Raw genomic sequence first — 22,648 nt, 5'->3', positions numbered from 1 at the left:
CAAGTTTGTATCGGTAAGTTTTGACGAGCTGATCATAGCGAAAAAATAATACACTTCTGCATTTCCCTCTGTGTAAAAACATTGCAAATAGTCTCAGGAAAACTACTCATGATAAAGTTGGGTAGCTGATATTCAGTGCTTAAATAGCCAAATTTATTAGTCACAGTAATCCGGACTAATAAAGCCAATGTAACGGCCTGTTTTACAAATGTTGGAACTACCACATGGATGGGCATTCATACAATCCCACTGTGGGCTGACATGGTAGGCTACACCCCAGTAAGCACGGACCAACGCCAACGTCTTTTGGCCGTCTTTTTTGGTGTTTTACAAACGGTAGGCCTACCACATAGATGGTCATTCCTAAAATGTAATTTCAGGTGACACTGTAGGCTATACTTCAGTAAGCACGGACCGACGCTGACACCTTTTGGACAGCTTTTTTTGGTGCAGACGTCTATGTTTAGTTAAGATTTTATCCGGTCTGGACCAGCCTTGATTTGGCCCAAACTATAGATGTCTATAAATTTACGTATTTTCAACTTTCATTCAGAACCAAAAATTAACCTGATTTCAATGTCCTGAAAATACGTATTTTCAACATCTGGAAAATACTTATTTTCACCTTTCATTCAGAACCTAAATTGACCCTAACTTCAACGTCTGGAATAAAATACAAATAAACAAGTATTTTAGACGTCTTTTCAACGTCATTTTGCTTACTGGGACTAATCTATTCTAGTAGGGGTCTGCAATTTTTTTGTTTTACCTAGGGCAGCAGAATGGCCAGGACCGGCCCTGCTTGTAGGCGATGTCATGGCAACATTGAGAAGCTAAACTCATGTCTTGAAACACGTCATTGTGTCTAACGGTCGTCTCGCAACGAACTGCGCATGTGCAGGTCGTCAACTCAAAGGCACTCCTTTGACATAAAGTTGTTTTTGACAAAAAATGAAAGCTTGTCACTTTCATGAGGTTTGAGTAATAGCATGTTCAACTACTTAAGAAATTGGCTCGAATCTAGGTTGTGCCTTTTAGATTTGTAGAAAATTAACAACTAAGGAATGTTGTTCTCTCATTGACTTCTCGAAGCCCAAACCCCGGCCTGGTCTGTTTGGTCTGTTTCTCAAGCTTTCCCGGAAGTCTCGCGATATTGCGCCTCTGGGTTTAGAGAACTCTGTGGGAGTAGTGGCCTGTCAAATTCCACCGAACCCTTCCGAACCAAGGCAGTGGCGACAACTAGTTTCTGCCAAGCTTCTCCCGAGCAGCGTCGCGCTGTCGGAAATCCTTCTCCTTTGGGACGGTTTTGTTTGTAACAGGGTTGTGCCGAGGTTTTCTGAGAAGAACACGAGTCAGGTAACGTGCTTTTGGTTTCGTGATGATGTGAGTTTGTTTTTAATTGGACATAATCAAGTCTGGTAAAGTGCATTTAGTTAGAAGGAGCGACAGGTTTGAAACATGCGCTGATCCGACTGATTTGAACCAGATGTTACAGACCATAAATTGACTTGTCAAAATGTGTTGTGCCCTTTCATCTAGACTAGAGAAAGTTATATGATTCAGCACCAAAACGACATTTCTGAAAACCTACTATCATTTTGAGAAACAAATATGAGACTGCATATTTCACCACCAGTGAATGTTTTGAATATATGTTTATCCCAAAATACAACTCTAGACTGCAGTTATTTGGTAGGTGAGAAAATGTGACCCTGTGGTCACCCTCTGTCACAGGACACTCAAGGCAATGACAGGACACATTTCTCTAAAAAATACTATTCTTTCTGCTTTCTATTTGCCTAAACTCTCCTCAAACTGACTGTCCGTGCACTATTTTTTTTACAATGAATGATCTAGGTGTTTTTGTAGAGTTTTTTTTTTTATAGCAAATTCAACACATTTTCTAAATAGCACACATATTCAGTACAGGGGTAGTGAACAGGGGTACAATACACGGTGATATACAGAGTGGGGAGATATTAACAGAATGGTTTTGTCTCTCGTTTTACCATCCACCTGCTGTTCCTTCCACATGCTGGGGCCTGTCCGTCTGGGACCTGTCTGTCTGTCTGGGACCTGTCTGTCTGTCTGGGACCTGTCCGTCTGTCTGGGACCTGTCTGCTACTAACAACTGACATGGTGAGTACCACAGAAATAGACCAGTTGAATTGAAACGCTGTGTTAAACGTCGAGATTACACTGACGATTTAGTGACAAACGGTACAGGAACCAGTCATACCAGACACACGCTTTTCTTTGTAAGACAGAATAAATACTCCAGGATGGCATCTGGATAACCCAAGCCTTTGAATGTCCCCTGACTGTCTGTCCGTCCGACTGTCTGGCGTGGGATTGTGACATGTTGATATCAGCACTTCTAACTAATGCCTTTTAAACATTAGGCCTTTCTGGATTCTCCTACTTGTTTAAACTGCTGATCAAGCACAACTTGTTTTCCTGTACAGACACACACACACACACACACACACACACACACACACACACTCATCTGATCGAGAGCAGACATCTTTATATGCATCAGACAGATTTAGGTTGGAAAGGGGAAGTGAATTCAGTCTGTCACATGAGAATGTGATGTTTTCTGCTTGTTTCTGAAGAGTCTCAGAGGACTGAAGAGGTTAAGTGACTAAGTGCTGACCATAGATATAACAGTTATTGGTCTATGTCAATGGGGCCGACTATATCTGCTGACAATGAACTAGCGTTGACTCATTTTATTGGTTGTGGTACATGTATGTGTCCTAACACGATGGCGGTTTTTCAATTATGGATGTAGTTTTGATTCAAAGGGGGCAGTATGTACGGTATTGTTTGTCTCTTGCTTTTTCACTATGAGTAATGGTCAGTGGTTGGAAATGGGTTTATGAACTAGAAATATATAGAAGCAAAAAAAAAAAAAAAAAAAGCTTCTGTCTTTTGACCGGTTAGACCTTAGGAGCAGTGGAGGCTGATAATGATAATGGCCCGGAATGGAGTCAATGGAATGGCATCATGGTTTTCGTCTGTTTGATTGCCATTCCATCGACTCCGTTCCAGACGTTATTATGAGCCGTCCTCCCCTCAGCAGCCTCCACTGCATAGGAGATAGGAGCGGGGTGAAGTCCACGGAACGTCACGTTTATTGTTTGGCAGTAGTAGTTAACTTACTATTGAGACCTACTGGAGTAGGGTCTACACTGAGAGATGTTACACGGTAATGATGAGGTCTACTGTAGTAGGGTCTACACTGAGAGATGTTACACGGTAATGAGGTCTACTGTAGTAGGGTCTACACTGAGAGATGTTACACGGTAATGAGGTCTACTGTAGTAGGGTCTACACTGAGAGATGTTACACGGTAATGAGGTCTACTGTAGTAGGGTCTACACTGAGAGATGTTACACGGTAATGAGGGTCTACTGTAGTAGGGTCTACACTGAGAGATGTTACACGGTAATGAGGTCTACTGTAGTAGTGTCTACACTGAGAGATGTTACACGGTAATGAGGTCTACTGTAGTAGGGTCTACACTGAGAGATGTTACACGGTAATGAGGTCTACTGTAGTAGGGTCTACACTGAGAGATGTTACACGGTAATGATGAGGTCTACTGTAGTAGGGTCTACACTGAGAGATGTTACACTGTAATGAGGTCTACTGTAGTAGGGTCTACACTGAGAGATGTTACACGGTAATGATGAGGTGTACTTTACTGTGCCTGTATACTTCTGGTTACACAGGCAGCCTAGTTCTGATCTTTTTCTGATCAATCAGATTAGCTCTTTTGCCAATAATTGTGCAAATAAATATCAGAATTGGGCTACCTGTGTAAACGCAGCCCATTTAGCTGAGGGATCGGAGGCATTTGAATCAATGAGACTGTAATACTGACACGGCATCGAAGAAGCTGGCGCGTTTGCTCAGGAGGCAAAGTCACTCTCCTGTCTTACACTCGAAAGCTATTTGGCAGGACTGTGTGTGAAAGTGTGAGAGACAAAGATTGGGGTAAAAGGTCAGTCGGATGTGATAGCTGGTCTGTCTTTATCATGATGTAGCGATAAGCAGCACAAAGGTTGAAGAAACTCCACCACACACACATACACACACACACACACACACACACACACACAGCATACCCTGATACACTTGCTAGTAGAGAAAGAGGGAGGGAGACAGTGGTGAATCATTATTCCACCTGCAATCACATGACAGAGCTGAGTAGAGCTGAGTAGAGCTGAGCAGAGCAGAGCAGAGCAGAGCAGGTAGGTGTCATCATCAGAGACTTGTGCCATCAGCAGAGAGACTTTACCCCTCTCCCTCCCCCTCCCCTCCCCTCCCCTCCCCTCCCGCCCCGGTCCTTCCTTCTGCCAGGTGTGCACTTTTTCCCCACAGGGCTGCTCCTGTCCTTCCTTTCCTCCCTCCCAGTCTCACTGTGGTCTGATCCCACACACATAGACGCAGACGCGCACACACACACACACACACACACACACACACACACACACACGTGTGGTCTGGGCAACACGTGAGCATTAGCTTTGCATAGGTTAGCAAAAACATCCCTGGCGTCGGTGAAGAGGGGTGAGATAACGGGTACCGGCTCAATCTCGCCTGGCAGAACGGTGATAACTGTTATCTATCTCCCAACTCTTGAGTATGGCATGGACCTTCTTTTTGCCTTATAAAGCTATGGTGCTGGAGATAGCGCCGTGGTTATCTATGGGTATTAATAGTGGAGTGAAGAGCTCAGGGTTGGGTTCTCTTTGAAGGCTCTTTGTCTGAAATGACTCCCTACCTACTCCCATGGGGCTCTGGTCAAAAGTAGTGCACTATATAGGGAATAGGGTGCCATTTCGGATGCACTCTTTGAAGGACCTTTGGTGACGTCTCTCTCTCTCTTTTTAAATCAGTTTGAGAACATTGCTCTGAAGTGGTTGGATTGTGTAGCCTGGTCCTAGATCTGTTTGTGTTGTCCAACCCTGCCTGGTCCTAGATCTGTTTGTGTTGTCCAACCCTGCCAACTCCTAGATCTGTTTGTGTTGTCCAACCCTGCCTGGTCCTAGATCTGTTTGTGTTGTCCAACCCTGCCTGGTCCTAGATCTGTTTGTGTTGTCCAACCCTGCCAACTCCTATGGTCACACAAACAATAGGACCATAAGAGTTGGCAAGGCAGAACAAACAGATCTGGGTCCAGGCTAGACATTTTAAATGATTCGATTGTACAATTCTTAATAGCCATGCCTTCAATCCACAACTACCAATATTCCCACTGGAAGATCTCTGATGTACTGTATTTGCTTTGATCTAAGACTGTGGGTGTGCTTCAACCTGATCTATTCTGGTGTTATGTATGCTTTAGTGGTTCCTGATCCTTTAACATGGAAAGCATGAGTAATTCAGAATGTGAGCTGAGGACAGCGGGATATAGGAAGGGGAGTTCTGTTCTAGGCACTACGCATGTTGTTGAGAGCTGACCAGATCAGAGGAGGGTATAGTAGACCCCTCCCACGGTCAGGGTCTAAAAATGCCTCTGCTACAGTTATGAGCAGCACGTGGATCTAGTGCCACAATCATTACTTATCCCACTGCTACAGTTATGAGCAGCACGTGGATCTAGTGCCACAATCATTACTTATCCCACTGCTACAGTTATGAGCAACACGTGGATCTAGTGCCACAATCATTACTTATCCCACTGCTACAGTTATGAGCAACACGTGGATCTAGTGCCACAATCATTACTTATCCCACTGCTACAGTTATGAGCAGCACATGGATCTAGTGCCACAATCATTACTTATCCCACTGCTACAGTTATGAGCAACACGTGGATCTAGTGCCACAATCATTACTTATCCCACTGCTTTTTCAAAGGTTAGGATAACTCACTGCATTTATGAGGCACTATGCTTCTACTGGAAGATAAGTGCTTGCAGCGTACATGTGCAAGGCCAGGCCGTTCACTAGGAAGAAGACGGGCTACTCAGGTGGGTACTGGGTAAAGGGATGATTGGGGTGCAGTGGGCTAGTCGTCATAGCCTGAATCAGTTGAACTGAGGCCCCCAAAAAAGGAGTCGAACTGTATTGATATCAGAACATTAAACATAAACAGTCAGCAGGGTAACGAAAGGAACGTGTTGGTGGCATACACGTGCAAGGTCACGCGGTTTACCATAGAGAAGACGGGCTGTCCGAAACATTCTCTGGTCAACTCTATTAGCATGTTGAAAAAGTACGTTAGTGAGAAGAAATTGGATGATACTGAGGGAACAAAGAACCCTTTCAGGCTAAATGAATAATGTCCAATTCAATTAAGGTACCCAGATATATCTTTGTAACACCCGCTAAGTGCATTTGTTTGAAGAAGAATAAAAAAAACCCAGGGAGCACAGAGCAGAGTCCAGTCCAGAGACCACATGCTGTACAGGATGTCTGTGTGGTGTTTCCTCATAGAGTGCCGATAGCGGATGTGAGGCTAATATACTGACAACTTGCATCTTAAGCTGTTGATAGGCTCTTGACCAACCAGGCTGTTACTGTAAAACATATATTGTTCTCACAGACTTACTTAGCTAAATACATGTTGTGGGAGACATGATAGTCTTCTCCTATTTCTACTATATCATCTGAGCTGTAGTACAGTAGAGTTACTATAGTACAGTAGAGCGAGTTAGTACAGGAGAGAGAGTCGGTGTAGTACAGGAGAGAGAGTTAGTACAGGAGAGCGAGTCGGTGTAGGTCAGGAGAGAGAGTCGGTGTAGTACAGGAGAGAGAGTCGGTGTAGTACAGGAGAGCGAGTTAGTACAGGAGAGCGAGTCGGTGTAGTACAGTAGAGCGAGTTAGGACAGGAGAGCGAGTCGGTGTAGTACAGGAGAGCGAGTCTGTGTAGTACAGGAGAGCGAGTCGGTGTAGTACAGGAGAGCGAGTCGGTATAGTACAGGAGAGCGAGTCGGTGTAGTACAGGAGAGCGAGTCTGTGTAGTACAGGAGAGGGAGTCTGTGTAGTACAGGAGAGCGAGTCGGTGTAGTACAGGAGAGCGAGTCGGTGTAGTACAGGAGAGAGAGTCGGTGTAGTACAGGAGAGGGAGTCGGTGTAGTACAGGAGAGCGAGTCGGTGTAGTACAGGAGAGGGAGTCGGTGTAGTACAGGAGAGCGAGTCGGTGTAGTACAGGAGAGCGAGTCGGTGTAGTACAGGAGAGGGAGTCGGTGTAGTACAGGAGAGAGAGTCGGTGTAGTACAGGAGAGCGAGTCGGTGTAGTACAGGAGAGCGAGTCGGTGTAGTACAGGAGAGCGAGTCGGTGTAGTACAGGAGAGAGAGTCGGTGTAGTACGATAAGTGCCGTGGGATCTTTAGTGACCACAGAGAGTCAGGACACCCGTTTTAATGTCCCATCCGAAAGATGTCACCCTACACATGGCAATGTCCCAAATCACTGTGCTGAGGCATTGGGATATAATGTTTTTAGACCAGGGGAAAGAGTGCCTCCTACTGTTCCTCCAACTTCCAGCAGCATCTGGTCATCCAGGGACCGACCAGGACCAACCCTGCTTAACTTCAGAGGCAAGCCAGCCTTTGCCTTGATGACAGCTTTGCACAATCTTGGCATTCTCTCAACCAGCTTCATGAGGTAGTAACCTGGAATGCATTTCAATTAACAGGTGTGCCTTCTTAAAAGTTAATTTGTGGAATTTATTTCCTTCTGAATGCGTTTGAGCCAATCAGTTGTGTTGTGACAAGGTAGGTGGGGGGTATACAGAAGATAGCCCTATTTGGTAAAAGACCAAGTCCATATTATGGCAAGAACAGCTCAAATAAGCAAAGAGAAACGACAGTCCATTATTACTTTAAGACATGAAGGTCAGTTAATATGGAACATTACAAGAACTTTGAAAGTTTCTTCAAGTGAATACCTGGAATAGTATAAAAGTAATCCTTCTGCCTATCATAAGTTGAATGCACCAATTTGTAAGTCGCTCTGGATAAGAGCGTCTGCTAAATGACGTAAATGTAAATGTAAGTGCAGTCGCAAAAAACATCAAGCGCTATGATGAAACTGGCTCTCATGAGGACCACCACAGGAATGGAAGACCCAGAGTTACCTCTGCTGCAGAGGATAAGTTCATTAAAGTTACCAGCCTCAGAAATTGCAGCCCAGATAAATGCTTCACAGAGTTCAAGTAACAGACACATCTCAACATCAACTGTTCAGAGGAGACTGTGTGAATCAGGCCTTCATGGTCAAACTGCTGCCAAGAAACCACTACTAAAGGACCCCAATAATAAGAAGAGACCTGCTTGGGCCAAGAAACACGAGCAATGGACATTAGACCGGTGGAAATGTGTCCTTTGGTCCAAATTGGAGATCTTTGGTTCCAACCGCTGTGTCTTTGTGAGACGCGTTGTGGGTGAACGGATGATCTCCACATGTGTAGTTCCCACCGTAAAGCATGGAGGAGGAGGTGTTATGGTGTGGGGGTGCTTTGCTGGTGACACTGTTTGTGATTTATTTAGAATTCAAGGCTGTGTAAGGGCTATTTTACCAAGAAGGAGAGTGATGGAGTGCTGCATCAGATGACCTGGCCTCCACAATCCCCCGACCTCAACCCAGTTGAGATGTTTTTTTTATTTTATTTATTTATTTATTTCACCTTTTATTTAACCAGGTAAACCAGTTGAGAACAAGTTCTCATTTACAACTGCGACCTGGCCAAGATAAAGCAAAGCAGTGCGATAAAAACAACAACACAGAGTTACATATGGGGTAAAACAAAACAAAGTCAAAAATACAACAGAAATACATATAATATACAGTGTGCAAATTTAGCAAGTTATGGAGGTAAGGCAATAAAATAGGCTATAGTGCAAAATAATTACAATTTAGTATTAACACTGGAATGATGTGCAAGAGATGATGTGCAAATAGAGATACTGGGGTACAAATGAGCAAAATAAATAACAATATAGGGATGAGGTAGTTGGGCGGGCTAATTTCAGATGGGCTGTGTACAGGTGCAGTGATCGGTAATGTGCTCTGACAACTGATGCTTAAAGTTAGTGAGGGAGATAAGTGTCTCCAGCTTCAGAGATTTTTGCAATTTGTTCCAGTCATTGGCAGCAGATAACTGGAAGGAATTGCGGCCAAAGGAGGTGTTGGCTTTGGGGATGACCAGTGAGATATACCCGCTGGAGCGCAGACCTACGGGTGGGTGTTGCTATGGTGACCAATGAGCTAAGATAAGGCGGGGATTTGCCTAGCAGTGATTTATAGATGGCCTGGAGCCAGTGGGTTTGGCGACGAATATGTAGTGAGGACCAGCCAACAAGAGCGTACAGGTCACAGTGGTGGGTATTATATGGGGCTTTGGAGACAAAACGGATGGCACTGTGATAGACAACATCCAATTTGCTGAGTAGAGTGTTGGAGGCTATTTTGTAAATGACATCGCCGAAGTCAAGGATCGGTAGGATAGTCAGTTTTACGAGGGCATGTTTGGCAGCATGAGTGAAGGAGGCTTTGTTGCGAAATAGGAAACCGATTCTAGATTTAACTTTGGATTGGAGATTCTTAATGTGAGTCTGGAAGGAGAGTTTACAGTCTAACCAGACACCTAGATATTTGTAGTTGTCCACATACTCTAGGTCAGACCCGTCTAGAGTAGTGATTCTAGTCGGGTGGGCGGGTGCAAGCAGCGTTCGGTTGAAGAGCATGCATTTAGTTTTACTAGTGTTTAAGAGCAGTTGGAGGCTACTGAAGGAGTGTTGTATGGAATTGAAGCTCGTTTGGAGGTTTGTTAACACAGTGTCCAATGAAGGGCCAGATGTATACAAAATGGTGTCGTCTGCGTAGAGGTGGATCTGAGAGTCACCAGCAGCAAGAGCGACGTCATTGATATACACAGAGAAAAGAGTTGGCCCAAGAATTGAACCCTGTGGCACCCCCATAGAGACTGCCATAGGTCCAGACAACAGGCCCTCCGATTTGACACATTGGACTCTATCTGAGAAGTAGTTGGTGAACCAGGCGAGGCAGTCATTTGAGAAACCAAGGCTATTTAGTCTGCCAATAAGAATGCGGTGGTTGACAGAGTCGAAAGCCTTGGCCAGGTCAATGAAAACGGCTGCACAGTACTGTCTATTATCGATCGCTGTTATAATATCGTTTAGGACCTTGAGCGTGGCTGAAGTGCACCCATGACCAGCTCGAAACCGGATTGCATAGCGGAGAAGGTACGGTGGGATTCGAAATGGTCGGTGATCTGTTTGTTGACTTGGCTTTCAAAAACTTTTGAAAGGCAGGGCAGGATGGATATGGGTCTGTAACAGTTTGGATCTAGAGTGTCACCCCCTTTGAAGAGGGGATGACCGCGGCAGCTTTCCAATCTCTGGGGATCTCAGACGTTGCGAAAGAGAGGTTGAACAGGCTAGTAATAGGGGGTTGCGACAATTTCGCGGCTAGTTTTAGAAAGAAAGGGTCCAGATTGTCTAGCCCAGATGATTTGTAGGGGTCCAGATTTTGCAGCTCTTTTAGAACATCAGCTGTCTGGATTTGTGTGAAGGAGAAGCGGGGGGCATGGGCAAGTTGCAGCGGAGGGTGCAGAGCTGGTGGCCGGGGTAGTGGTAGCCAGGTGGAAAGCATGGCCAGCCGTAGCAAAATGCTTGTTGAAATTCTCGATTATTGTAGATTTATCGGTGGTGATAGTGTTTCCTAGCCTCAGTGCAGTGGGCAGCTGGGAGGAAGTGCTCTTATTTTCCATGGACTTTAGTGTCCCAAAACTTTTTGGAGTTAGTGCTACAGGATGCAAATTTCTGTTTGAAAAAGTTAGCCTTTGCTTTCCTAACTGCTTGTGTATATTGGTTCCTAACTTCACTGAAAAGTTGCATATCGCGGGGGCTATTTGATGCTAATGCAGTACACCACAGGATGTTTTTGTGCTGGTCAAGGGCAGTCAAGTCTGAGGAGAACCAGGGGCTATATCTGTTCTTAGTTCTGTATTTTTTGAATGGGGCATGTCTATTTAAGATTGAGAGGAAATTACTTTTAAAGAACAACCAGGCATCCTCTACTGACGGAATGAGATCTATATCCATCCAGGATACCTGGGCCAGGACAATTAGGAAGGCCTGCTCGCTGAAGTGTTTTTGGGAGCGTTTGACAGTGATGAGGGTGGTCGTTTGACCGCGGACCCATTACGGACGCAGGCAATAAGGCAGTGATCGCTGAGATCCTGGTTGAAGACAGCGGAGGTGTATTTAGAGGGTAAGTTAGTCAGGATGATATCTATGAGGGTACCCATGTTTACGGATTTAGGGTTGTACCTGGTAGGTTCGTTGATAATTTGAGTGAGATTGAGGGCATCTAGTTTAGATTGTAGGATGGCCGGGGTGTTAAGCATGTCCCAATTTAGGTCACCAAGCAGTACGAACTCTGAGGATAGATGGGGGGCAATCAATTCACATATGGTGTCCAGGGATGAGTCGGACCGCAGAGTGAAGGAAAAGCAGCCAACAAGTGCTAAGCATATGTGGGAACTCCTTCAAGACTGTTGGAAAAGCATTCCAGGTGAAGCTGGTTGAGAGAATGCCAAGAGTGTGCAAAGCTGTCATCAAGGCAAAGGGTGGCTATTTGAAGAATCTTAAATATAATATATATTTTGATTTGTTTAACACTTTGCTGGTCACTACATGATTCCATATGTGTTATTTTATAGTTTTGATGTCTTCACTATTATTCTACAATGTAGAAAATAGTAAAAATATAGAAAAACCCTTGATTGAGTAGGTGTGTCCAAACTTTTGACTGGTACTGTATATATATATATATATATATACAGTGGGGAGAACAAGTATTTGATACACTGCCGATTTTGCAGGTTTTCCTACTTACAAAGCATGTAGAGGTCTGTAATTTTTATCATAGGTACACTTCAACTGTGAGAGACGGAATCTAATACAAAAATCCAGAAAATCACATTGTATGATTTTTAAGTAATTAATTTGCATTTTATTGCATGACATAAGTATTTGATCACCTACCAACCAATAAGAATTCCGGCTCTCACAGACCTGTTAGTTTTCTTTAAGAAGCCCTCCTGTTCTCCACTCACTACCTGTATTAACTGCACCTGTTTGAACTTGTTACCTGTATAAAAAACACCTGTCCACACACTCAATCAAACAGACTCCAACCTCTCCACAATGGCCAAAACCAGAGAGCTGTGTAAGGACATCAGGGATACAATTGTAGACCTGCACAAGGCTGGGATGGGCTACAGGACAATAGGCAAGCAGCTTGGTGAGAAGGCAACAACTGTTGGCGCAATTATTAGAAAATGGAAGAAGTTCAAGATGACGGTCAATCACCCTCGGTCTGGGGCGCCATGCAAGATCTCACCTCGTGGGGCATCAATGATCATGAGGAAGGTGAGGGATCAGCCCAGAACTACACGGCAGGACCTGGTCAATGACCTGAAGAGAGCTGGGACCACAGTCTCAAAGAAAACCATTAGTAACACACTACGCCGTCATGGATTAAAATCCTGCAGCGCACGCAAGGTCCCCCTGCTCAAGCCAGCGCATGTCCAGGCCCGTCTGAAGTTTGCCAATGACCATCTGGATGATCCAGAGGAGGAATGGGAGAAGGTCATGTGGTCTGATGGGACAAAAATACAGCTTTTTGGTCTAAACGCCACTCGCCGTGTTTGGAGGAAGAAGAAGGATGAGGACAACCCCAAGAACACCATCCCAACCGTGAAGCATGGAGGTGGAAACATCATTCTCTGGGGATGCTTTTCTGCAAAGGGGACAGGATGACTGCACCGTATTGAGGGGAGGATGGATGGGGCCATGTATCGCGAGATCTTGGCCAACAACCTCCTTTCCTCAGTAAGAGCATTGAAGATGGGTCGTGGCTGGGTCTTCCAGCATGACAACGACCCGAAACACACAGCCAGGGCAACTAAGGAGTGGCTCCGTAAGAAGCATCTCAAGGTCCTGGAGTGGCCTAGCCAGTCTCCAGACCTGAACCCAATAGAAAATCTTTGGAGGGAGCTGAAAGTCCGTATTGCCCAGCGACAGCCCCGAAACCTGAAGGATCTGGAGAAAGTCTGTATGGAGGAGTGGGCCAAAATCCCTGCTGCAGTGTGTGCAAACCTGGTCAAGACATACAGGAAACGTATGATCTCTGTAATTGCAAACAAAGGTTTCTGTACCAAATATTAAGTTCTGCTTTTCTGATGTATCAAATACTTATGTCATGCAATAAAATGCAAATTAATTACTTAAAAATCATACAATGTGATTTTCTGGATTTTTGTTTTAGATTCCGTCTCTCACAGTTGAAGTGTACCTATGATAAAAATTACAGACCTCTACATGCTTTGTAAGTAGGAAAACCTGCAAAATCGGCAGTGTATCAAATACTTGTTCTCCCCACTGTATATATATATACAGTATCTCACAAAAGTGAGTACACCCCTCACATTTTTGTAAATATTTGAGTATATATTTTCATGTGACAACACTGAAGAAATGACACTTTGCTACAATGTAAAGTAGTGAGTGTACAGCTTGTATAACAGTGTAAATTTGCTGTCCCCTCAAAATAACACAACACACAGCCATTAATGTCTAAACCGCTGGCAACAAAATTGAGTACACCCCTAAGTGGAAATGTCCAAATTGGGCCCAATTAGCCATTTTCCCTCCCCGGTGTCATGTGACTCGTTTAGTGTTACAAGTTCTCAGGTGTGAATGGGGAGCAGGTGTGTTAAATTTGGTGTCATCGCTCTCACACTCCTTCATACTGGTCACTGGAAGTTCAACATGGCACCTCATGGCAAAGAACTCTCTGAGGATCTGAAAAAAAGAATTGTTGCTCTACATAAAGATGGCCTGGGCTATAAGAAGATTGCCAAGACCCTGAAACTGAGCTGCAGCACGGAGGCCAAGACCATACAGCGGTTTAACAGGACAGGTTCCACTCAGAACAGGCCTCGCCATGGTCGACCAAAGAAGTTGAGTGCACGTGCTCAACGTCATATCCAGAGGTTGTCTTTGGGAAATAGATGTGGTCCTCTGTAGCTCAGCTGGTAGAGCACGGCGCTTGTAACGCCAAGGTAGTGGGTTCGATCCCCGGGACCACCCATACACAAAAATGTATGCACGCATGACTGTAAGTCGCTTTGGATAAAAGCTTCTGCTAAATGGCTTATTATTATTATTATTATTAGATGTATGAGTGCTGCCAGCATTGCTGCAGAAGTTGAAGGAGGGGGGTCAGCCTGTCAGTGCTCAGACCATACGCCGCACACTGCATCAAATTGGTCTGCATGGCTGTCGTCCCAGAAGGAAGCCTCTTCTAAAGATGATGCACAAGAAAGCCTGCAAACAGTTTGCTGAAGACAAGCAGACTAAGGACATGGATTACTGGAACCATGTCCTGTGGGTCTGATGAGACCAAGATAAACTTATTTGGTTCAGATGGTGTCAAGCGTGTGTGGCGGCAACCAGGTGAGGAGTACAAAGACAAGTGTGTCTTGCCTACAGTCAAGCATGGTGGTGGGAGTGTCATGGTCTGGGGCTGCATGAGTGCTGCCGGCACTGGGGAGCTACAGTTCATTGAGGGAACCATGAATGCCAACATGTACTGTGACATACTGAAGCACAGCATGATCCCCTCCCTTCGGAGACTGGGCCGCAGGGCAGTATTCCAACATCATAACAACCCCAAACACACCTCCAAGACGACCACTGCCTTGCTAAAGAAGCTGAGGGTAAAGGTGATGGACTGGCCAAGCAGGTCTCCAGACCTAAACCCTATTTAGCATCTGTAGGGCATCCTCAAACGGAAGGTAGAGGAGTGCAAGGTCTCTAACATCCACCAGCTCTGTGATGTCGTCATGGCGGAGTGGAAGAGGACTCCAGTGGCAACCTGTGAAGCTCTGGTGAACTCTATGCCCAAGAGGGTTAAGGCAGTGCTGGAAAATGATGGTGGCCACACAAAATATTGACACTTTGGGCCCAATTTGGACATTTTCACTTAGGGGTGTACTCACTTTTGTTGTCAGCGGTTTAGACATTAATGGCTGTGTGTTGAGTTATTTTCAGGGGACAGCAAATTTACACTGTTATACAAGCTGTAAACTCACTACTTTACATTGTAGCAAAGTGTCATTTCTTCATGTTGTCACATGAAACGATATACTCAACTATTAACAAAAATGTGAGGGGTGTACTCACTTTTGTGAGATACTATGTGTGTGTGTGTGTGTGTGTGTGTTGTATATATATATATATATATATATATATATATATATGTTACTGTCCCCACTACAACACCAAAAATACTTAAATACATTACATTTTTTCCTTGGAACATTTAATTGAAATATTGTAGAATTCCATTCATTCCTATGGAAGACTGCTCCTACTGAGGAGTGCCAATAATGGCCGACTGATTGCTTCGAAGCCTCTCATTGGCCAATACATAGCATCAGCAATCCAGGGTTTATGTCACTGAGACTAACCTCCAATTAGAGGTTTTCACGGGTCCGCCCGAGACCCGACCCCGGGACCCGACCCCGGGACCCGACCCCGGGACCCGACCCCGGGACCATGAACCCGAGACCCGACCCCGAGACCCGACCCCGAGACCCGACCCCGGGACCCGACCCCGAGACCCGACCCCGAGACCCGACCCCGAGACCCGACCCCGAGACCCGACCCCGGGACCCGAGTGGGCCTGGGGTCAAAATTCTAACTTTTTCCTCGGGGTCAGGTCTGTTCGATTGTCATTGGGTCTCGGGTCTACGTAACTGCAGCTGATTGGTCAGAGTGTACCTGAATCGACCTGACCACGGCTCTGAATAGCCTATAGCATATTTATGTTCCACTAATAAGGTGAATTTATTGACTTATAAAAGGCCTAGCCAACATTTAAATACTGTTTCGTTAACCAGAAGAGCAACTTGGCTGATAAACATATCATATTTTGTCACTCGGGTCCAATTGGGCCTGGTCTAGGTCTGGTTGTCGTCTGGTCCTTGCGGGTTCGGGTCTGATTGTCCTCAGGTCCAAAAAGGTCCCCAATCCATAATCCATAGTAGAGAAATGCAAACTGATCAGTGACTAGGGACCACTACTTCAAAATATCACCAAGTCCTTGCTATTCGGGTTCCTTGGGACGTCAAACACTGACGTCACCCCATTTGAAGTTTAAATGTAAAACGGTGACGGGAAAGCGTTAGGGTTAGAGTAGAGGTTAAGGTTAGGGACGTCCCCAAGTATCCCTGATAGCAATAACTATCACAACCAGAATCCCTAGCTGGGCTGAGTTTTCTGACAGTCGCGTCTGATAGGCTGGTTAGAGCGACGCCGTGAGTGCTATAGGGGAGTATCAGGAAGGAAGGCTCTACGGTAGCTAGGCTACAAATATCGGCCTGACAGAGAGAGCGTTACCCATACATTTTACCGGATACATTTTCTATTCTGTTGTCGTTTAAACCGATTGGAAGAAGTGTTGTCTGGTATGTGAATATTTTTTAAGTGTCAAGGCGATTGTTTCCTGAGTTCTCCCCGACCACATAACCAGCGGCGGACAGCTGGCTTCGTTTTCTGTTTTGTATAACCAGTCATGCGGCATTGCCAAAATGACATCCAATGTGTTTATTTCGCGTTTGTCATAACCTTAATGGCGCGTCTGTCTGTTATATTGTACCGTTGTAACGATGTGCGCAGCATGTTAACGATATAGCTTCTCTAAATGATGTTAGTCCGTCTGCCGGACTATTATCATTTTATTTACCAAACATTGCTGTGCTTCTGTGCCTTATGTTGACGTTACGAAAAGCCTGCACTCATCAAACAGTGTAACCTAGCCTGATACTTCATATCATTTTACCGACAAACATGTTTACGTATGCTGGCAAGAAAAATATTGTTTTGAGGCAAAGTAATTCGTCATGGATGTCAACTACCTATGACGTCGAGTCTGCTACTGCCTGATTTCTGATTGAATCGCTCTCCATCCAAAAGTATGTTTATTGCAGAATGTTCGATAAGCAAACCATTCTGCAACGTCATGTGTTCATTTCCAATCTATTTCACTGTTATTGATCTGCAATGCGGTGGGCGTGGTTTCCAATGTAGCACCTTTAGTTAGTATCATAGCGCCATATTCTCTACACGGTATGGTCGCTGTCTGACTTGACACTTTTTTTTTTCATTACAAGCTGCATAGCTAAGCAATGCTAAAATGGAGTTTTTGCCAAAGCATTGCGAAAGGTGCTACAAAGGCGTTGTCAGCATGTTTTCCATTCAATATTGTTCTCTGAAAGAAGGTGCACCAGGTCGCTCATCCTGCATTCACACCTTTACTGTAGCATTCGGATGAAAGAGTAGGCAACTCTCTCCCAACGTTATTACTGTCTGCAGGTATAAGAGCAACGGAATGCTAATGCTATTACTCATATGATGATTATTGTAGCAGGATTAAACCGGCCGCAGTACAGGCTGATTTTTGTTATAATATCAGACGTTATATCCTGTTACAGTGAAGTGTACAAGACCCTAAGTAGCATAATATGTTGTTGGTCTAGTAGTTAAGTCATACATTACTATGTCTGGATTTGGAGAACCCCATCTATATCACAGTAGATACATCCTGTTACAGTGAAGTGAACAAGACCCTAAGGTGGAAGGGAGTACAGTAACATGTCGCTGGTACGGGCTAGGTAGTCAGACAGACATAGATGCAACGCGTGAAGTGAACAAATAATATATAATATGCCATTTAGCAGACGCTTTTATCCAAAGCGACTTACAGTCGTGTGCATACATTTTTACGTATGGGTGGTCCCGGGTATCGAACCCACTAACCTGGCGTTACAAGCGCCGTGCTCTACCAATTGTGGTCCTCTGTAGCTCAGCTGGTAGAGCACGGTGCTTGTAACGCCAAGGTAGTGGGTTCAATCCCCGGGACCACCCACACACAAAAATTTATGCACGGATGACTGTATGTCGCTTTGGATAAAAGCGTCTGGTAAATGGCATATTATTATTATTATTATTATAATTGAGCTACAGAGGACCACAACAAACCCTGCTATGGTCTGCAGTAGTATGTTGTAGCCTACTGTATCTCTCTGGAAGTACAATATACAGTAGGTCTAATATCTTATGAAGGTCTGAAGTAGCATAATATCTCTCTGGTACAGTAGAGTAGAGTGGTCCTCTGTAGTTCAGCTGGTAGAGCACGGCGCTTGTAACGCCAGGGTAGTGGGTTCGATCCCCGGGACCACCCATACGTTAAAATGTATGCACACATGACTGTAAGTCGCTTTGGATAAATGCGACTGCTAAATGGCATATTATTATTATTATTATTATTATTATATTATTATTATTATTATTACATCTGATTTAGAGAATAGCGTTATAGTTAATCCCATCAAGAGGTTTAATCCATCTGTACTCTATTAAATCGAATAATCCACATCTCAGCCTCACCAAGCAGACATTAACAGCACCTTGTCGGTTGGTTGTGTTTTCACAATCTTTGACACAGTACCCAAGGAGTTGTATATGTCCGGTAAATTGCCATCTGTTTTGAGAAAGAAGCCAACAAGTTGACTGTGTCGTTTGTTCATAGAATTCTTAATCTATTTGTGGAGAAGAAGTCAACAAGATGTCTTGGAAGTTTCAGAGGTGGGAAGTCAGATAGGTTGTGGTCGGAAGTTGTCTTCTCATCATGTTTTAATATTGCTGGGATATCATTCCCCACAGCCAGCATTATAGCTCTTCCTTAGGGATGTCATTCCCCACAGCCAGCATTATAGCTCTTCCTTAGGGATATCATTCCCCACAGCCAGCATTATAGCTCTTCCTTAGGGATATCATTCCCCACAACCAGCATTATAGCTCTTCCTTAGGGATATCATTCCCCACAACCAGCATTATAGCTCTTCCTTAGGGATATCATTCCCCACAACCAGCATTATAGCTCTTCCTTAGGGATATCATATCCCACAACCAGCATTATAGCTCTTCCTTAGGGATATCATTCCCCACAGCCAGCATTATAGCTCTTCCTTGGGGATATCATTCCCCACAGCCAGCATTATATTGAATGAAACAGAAGGCTCAGTCATATCCTATAGGCCATTCCTGACTAATGAAATGCCTTGTTTCCTTCTCCCAGGGGATGCATGGCTCTCTTCTTTATCCACATGTATTGTGTGAGATAGATGGATAGAAATGCTCTGTTCTGTGTCCTTGCTTTTAACATGTAAAACGTTTTATTTTTTATTTTTTAAGAATCGTGCTGACTCCGTTGAGGCATAATTTCTGCTATTTCCAAAGCCTTTTTGGTGTCAGGATGAGTGGACAACACTGACGTGAAGCACAACGCCTACAGAACAATTGTAGCGATCTCATAAGGTGCTGAAGTATCTTGTTCTGACTGTGACAGACCAAGGTGGATTTTAAGTTGGGTTGAGGAGTGACAATAATGTCAAGAATGTAAAGAGACACAGTTGTTGACAGAATGTTGCTAAATAGCTTCTCTTCAGTATAATACTATCTGGTAGTGGTCTGGCCTTCAGTAGTAGTAGTAGTAGTAGTAGTAGATTGAGTGTTTTTGAAGTAGCAGTAGCAGTAGCAGTAGCAGCAGCAGCAGCAGCAGCAGCAGCAGCAGCAGCAGCAGCAGCAGCAGCAGCAGCAGCAGCAGCAGTAGCACCACGCCCCAGCCAGTATCCTACTATCTGGTAGTACTACCCAGCCAGTCATAGTGTTGGGTTCTGTCCTGCCTCCAGCCAGTCATAGTGTTAGGTGCTGTCCTGCCTCCAGCCAGTCATAGTGTTGGGTGCAGTCCTGCCTCCAGCCAGTCATAGTGTTGGGTGCAGTCCTGCCTCCAGCCAGTCATAGTGTTGGGTGCTGTCCAGCCTCCAGCCAGTCATAGTGTTGGGTGCTGTAAAGCCTCCAGCCAGTAATAGTGTTGGGTGCTGTCCATGTCCAGCCTCCAGCCAGTCATAGTGTTGGGTGCTGTCCGTGTCCAACCTCCAGCCAGTAATAGTGTTGGGTGCTGTCTGTGTCCAGCCTCCAGCCAGTAATAGTGTTGGGTGCTGTCTGTGTCCAGCCTCCAGCCAGTCATAGTGTTGGGTTCTGTCCTGCCTCCAGCCAGTCATAGTGTTGGGTGCTGTCCATGTCCAGCCTCCAGCCAGTAATAGTGTTGGGTGCTGTCTGTGTCCAGCCTCCAGCCAGTCATAGTGTTGGGTGCTGTCCATGTCCAACCTCCAGCCAGTAATAGTGTTGGGTGCTGTCTGTGTCCAGCCTCCAGCCAGTCATAGTGTTGGGTGCTGTCCATGTCCAGCCTCCAGCCAGTCATAGTGTTGGGTGCTGTCCGTGTCCAACCTCCAGCCAGTAATAGTGTTGGGTTCTGTCCTGCCTCCAGCCAGTCATAGTGTTGGGTGCTGTCCATGTCCAGCCTCCAGCCAGTCATAGTGTTGGGTGCTGTCCGTGTCCAGCCTCCAGCCAGTAATAGTGTTGGGTGCTGTCCATGTCCAGCCTCCAGCCAGTAACAGTGTTGGGTGCTGTCCATGTATAGCCTCCAGCCAGTCATAGTGTTGGGTGCTGTCCATGTCCAGCCTCCAGCCAGTCATAGTGTTGGGTGCTGTCCGTGTCCAGCCTCCAGCCAGTAATAGTGTTGGGTGCTGTCCATGTCCAGCCTCCAGCCAGTAACAGTGTTGGGTGCTGTCCATGTCCAGCCTCCAGTCAGTCATAGTGTTGGGTGCTGTAAAGCCTCCAGCCAGTCATAGTGTTGGGTGCTGTAAAGCCTCCAGCCAGTAATAGTGTTGGGTGCTGTCCATGTCCAGCCTCCAGCCAGTCATAGTGTTGGGTGCTGTCCGTGTCCAACCTCCAGGAGGGGCGGAGAGGAGAGACATGGGCCCAGCTGTGGATCTGTAGTTCTGGGTAACAGAGCACACACACAGGAGCACAGATGGCATGTCATCCTCACTGTGTGCAGCAGGCCCCTGTCCAACGGTGTGCATTACAAGGCAATTACAAATGAACATTAAAATCATCCTAGAACACTGTTTGTACAGTACAGAAAGCCATGTAGGCTACAATATGTGATGTGTTGGGTTCTCCTAATTATTATACACAGTGCCTTCAGAAAGGATTCACACCCCTTGACCTTTTCCACATTTTCTTGTTACAGTCTGAATTTAAAATGGATTAAATTTAGATTTTTTTGGTCACTGGCCTACAAACAATACCACATAATGTAAAAAATGTTTTTAATTTTTTAAAACTAATTAATTAGAAATGAAAATCTGAAATGTAGCGTCCTTTTTATGTAAGGTCCCTGGTTGAAGTTTGATTGAACAGTATACAACAATCAGAATGGAGAAAGCCTCATTTAAAACCACTTAGAATGTATGTGTTGCTACCCTGGGGTCATGCAGAACTGATAAAGCAAATGTAGAACTTTTATTTTACAAAAACATTTAAAAAATCTCAATGTGAAAAATATTGTGATATGATATTTTGCCCATATCACCCAGCCCTAATTTAGGATCAATTGAAGGATCTGGTGATCTTAATACGTCCTGAGATCTAAAGACGTTTGATAGCTAAGTACCTTCAGTCACCCGTCCAACTCTAGCCCTGTAAACATGTTCTGGAGTCACTCCAGTCCAACTCTAGCCCTGTAAACACATGTTCTCGAGTCACTCCAGTCCAACTCTAGCCCTGTAAACATGTTCTGGAGTCACTCCAGTCCAACTCTAGCCCTGTAAACACATGTTCTCGAGTCACTCCAGTCCAACTCTAGCCCTGTAAACACATGTTCTGGAGTCACTCCAGTCCAACTCTAGCCCTGTAAACACATGTTCTGGAGTCACTCCAGTCCAACTCTAGTCCTGTAAACACATGTTCTGGAGTCACTCCAGTCCAACTCTAGTCCTGTAGACACATGTTCTGGAGTCACTCCGGTCCAACTCTAGCCCTGTAAACACGTTCTGGAGTCACTCCAGTCCAACTCTAGTCCTGTACACACATGTTCTGGAGTCACTCCAGTCCAAACCCAGGATAGAAACAGTAAGGGTGTCTCCCAAATGGCACCCTATTCCCCACATAGTGCACTACTATGGGCCCTGGTCAAAGTAGTGCACTATATAGGGAATAGGGTGCCATTTGGTATACAGCCTAAAACCACTGGAGACAAGCTGCTTATGGGTTTATTTCTGTTCTATGAAAACAAGGCTGGATTTGTAACCAAATCAACATTAAATAACCTTCTCTGTTCTCCGAGTGAGTGGGTAGTGTATTGTTTTGTTGTGGGTTGGCAGAGCCTGGTTTGGCAACCGATTTTAGTAATCCTATTCCCAGCTCAGTCTCCACGGAAACACAGCCAAGAGAGAAGGAGAAGATGCTATCGTACACACAAGCTACAGTAAAGCAACAAATCCTTAGTTAGGACAAGAATTGAAGACGGTGAACAGAACAGTGATCCCTTCTGTACGACTTTAACCTTCTCTTGTAACGGGCTACATAACAGAGTCATAACAATGACCTCACAGCTGTTCCCTGTTCAGTGTTTATTTATTTTTTACTATACAGTTACTAAATAACTGTAAGTCGCTCTGGATAAG

General features: G+C 45.0%; 1 protein-coding gene across 12 annotated transcripts in view; it reads left to right on the top strand.

Annotated features, from left to right (window-relative positions):
• Positions 1-1,138: 1,138 nt before the first annotated feature.
• epb41l3b (erythrocyte membrane protein band 4.1-like 3b) overlaps positions 1,139-22,648 on the top strand; it is a 90,109-nt gene continuing 68,599 nt past the window's right edge. For 2 of the 12 annotated variants that reach the window (XM_041895519.2, XM_041895517.2), the window contains exon 1: positions 16,344-16,522. The gene's annotated coding sequence lies outside the window, so the exon portion shown is untranslated. Of the gene's footprint in view, positions 1,357-16,293; positions 16,523-22,648 lie in introns of those variants that run through there. The other 10 variants (XM_041895507.2, XM_041895509.2, XM_045224660.1 and 7 more) reach the window with 10 other exon arrangements.

Source organism: Coregonus clupeaformis, chromosome 14, assembly GCF_020615455.1.
Source record: "Coregonus clupeaformis isolate EN_2021a chromosome 14, ASM2061545v1, whole genome shotgun sequence".
NCBI lineage: Eukaryota > Metazoa > Chordata > Actinopteri > Salmoniformes > Salmonidae > Coregonus > Coregonus clupeaformis.
Note: the sequence above shows the minus strand (reverse complement) of the source record. Positions and strands in the feature narration are given on the sequence as shown.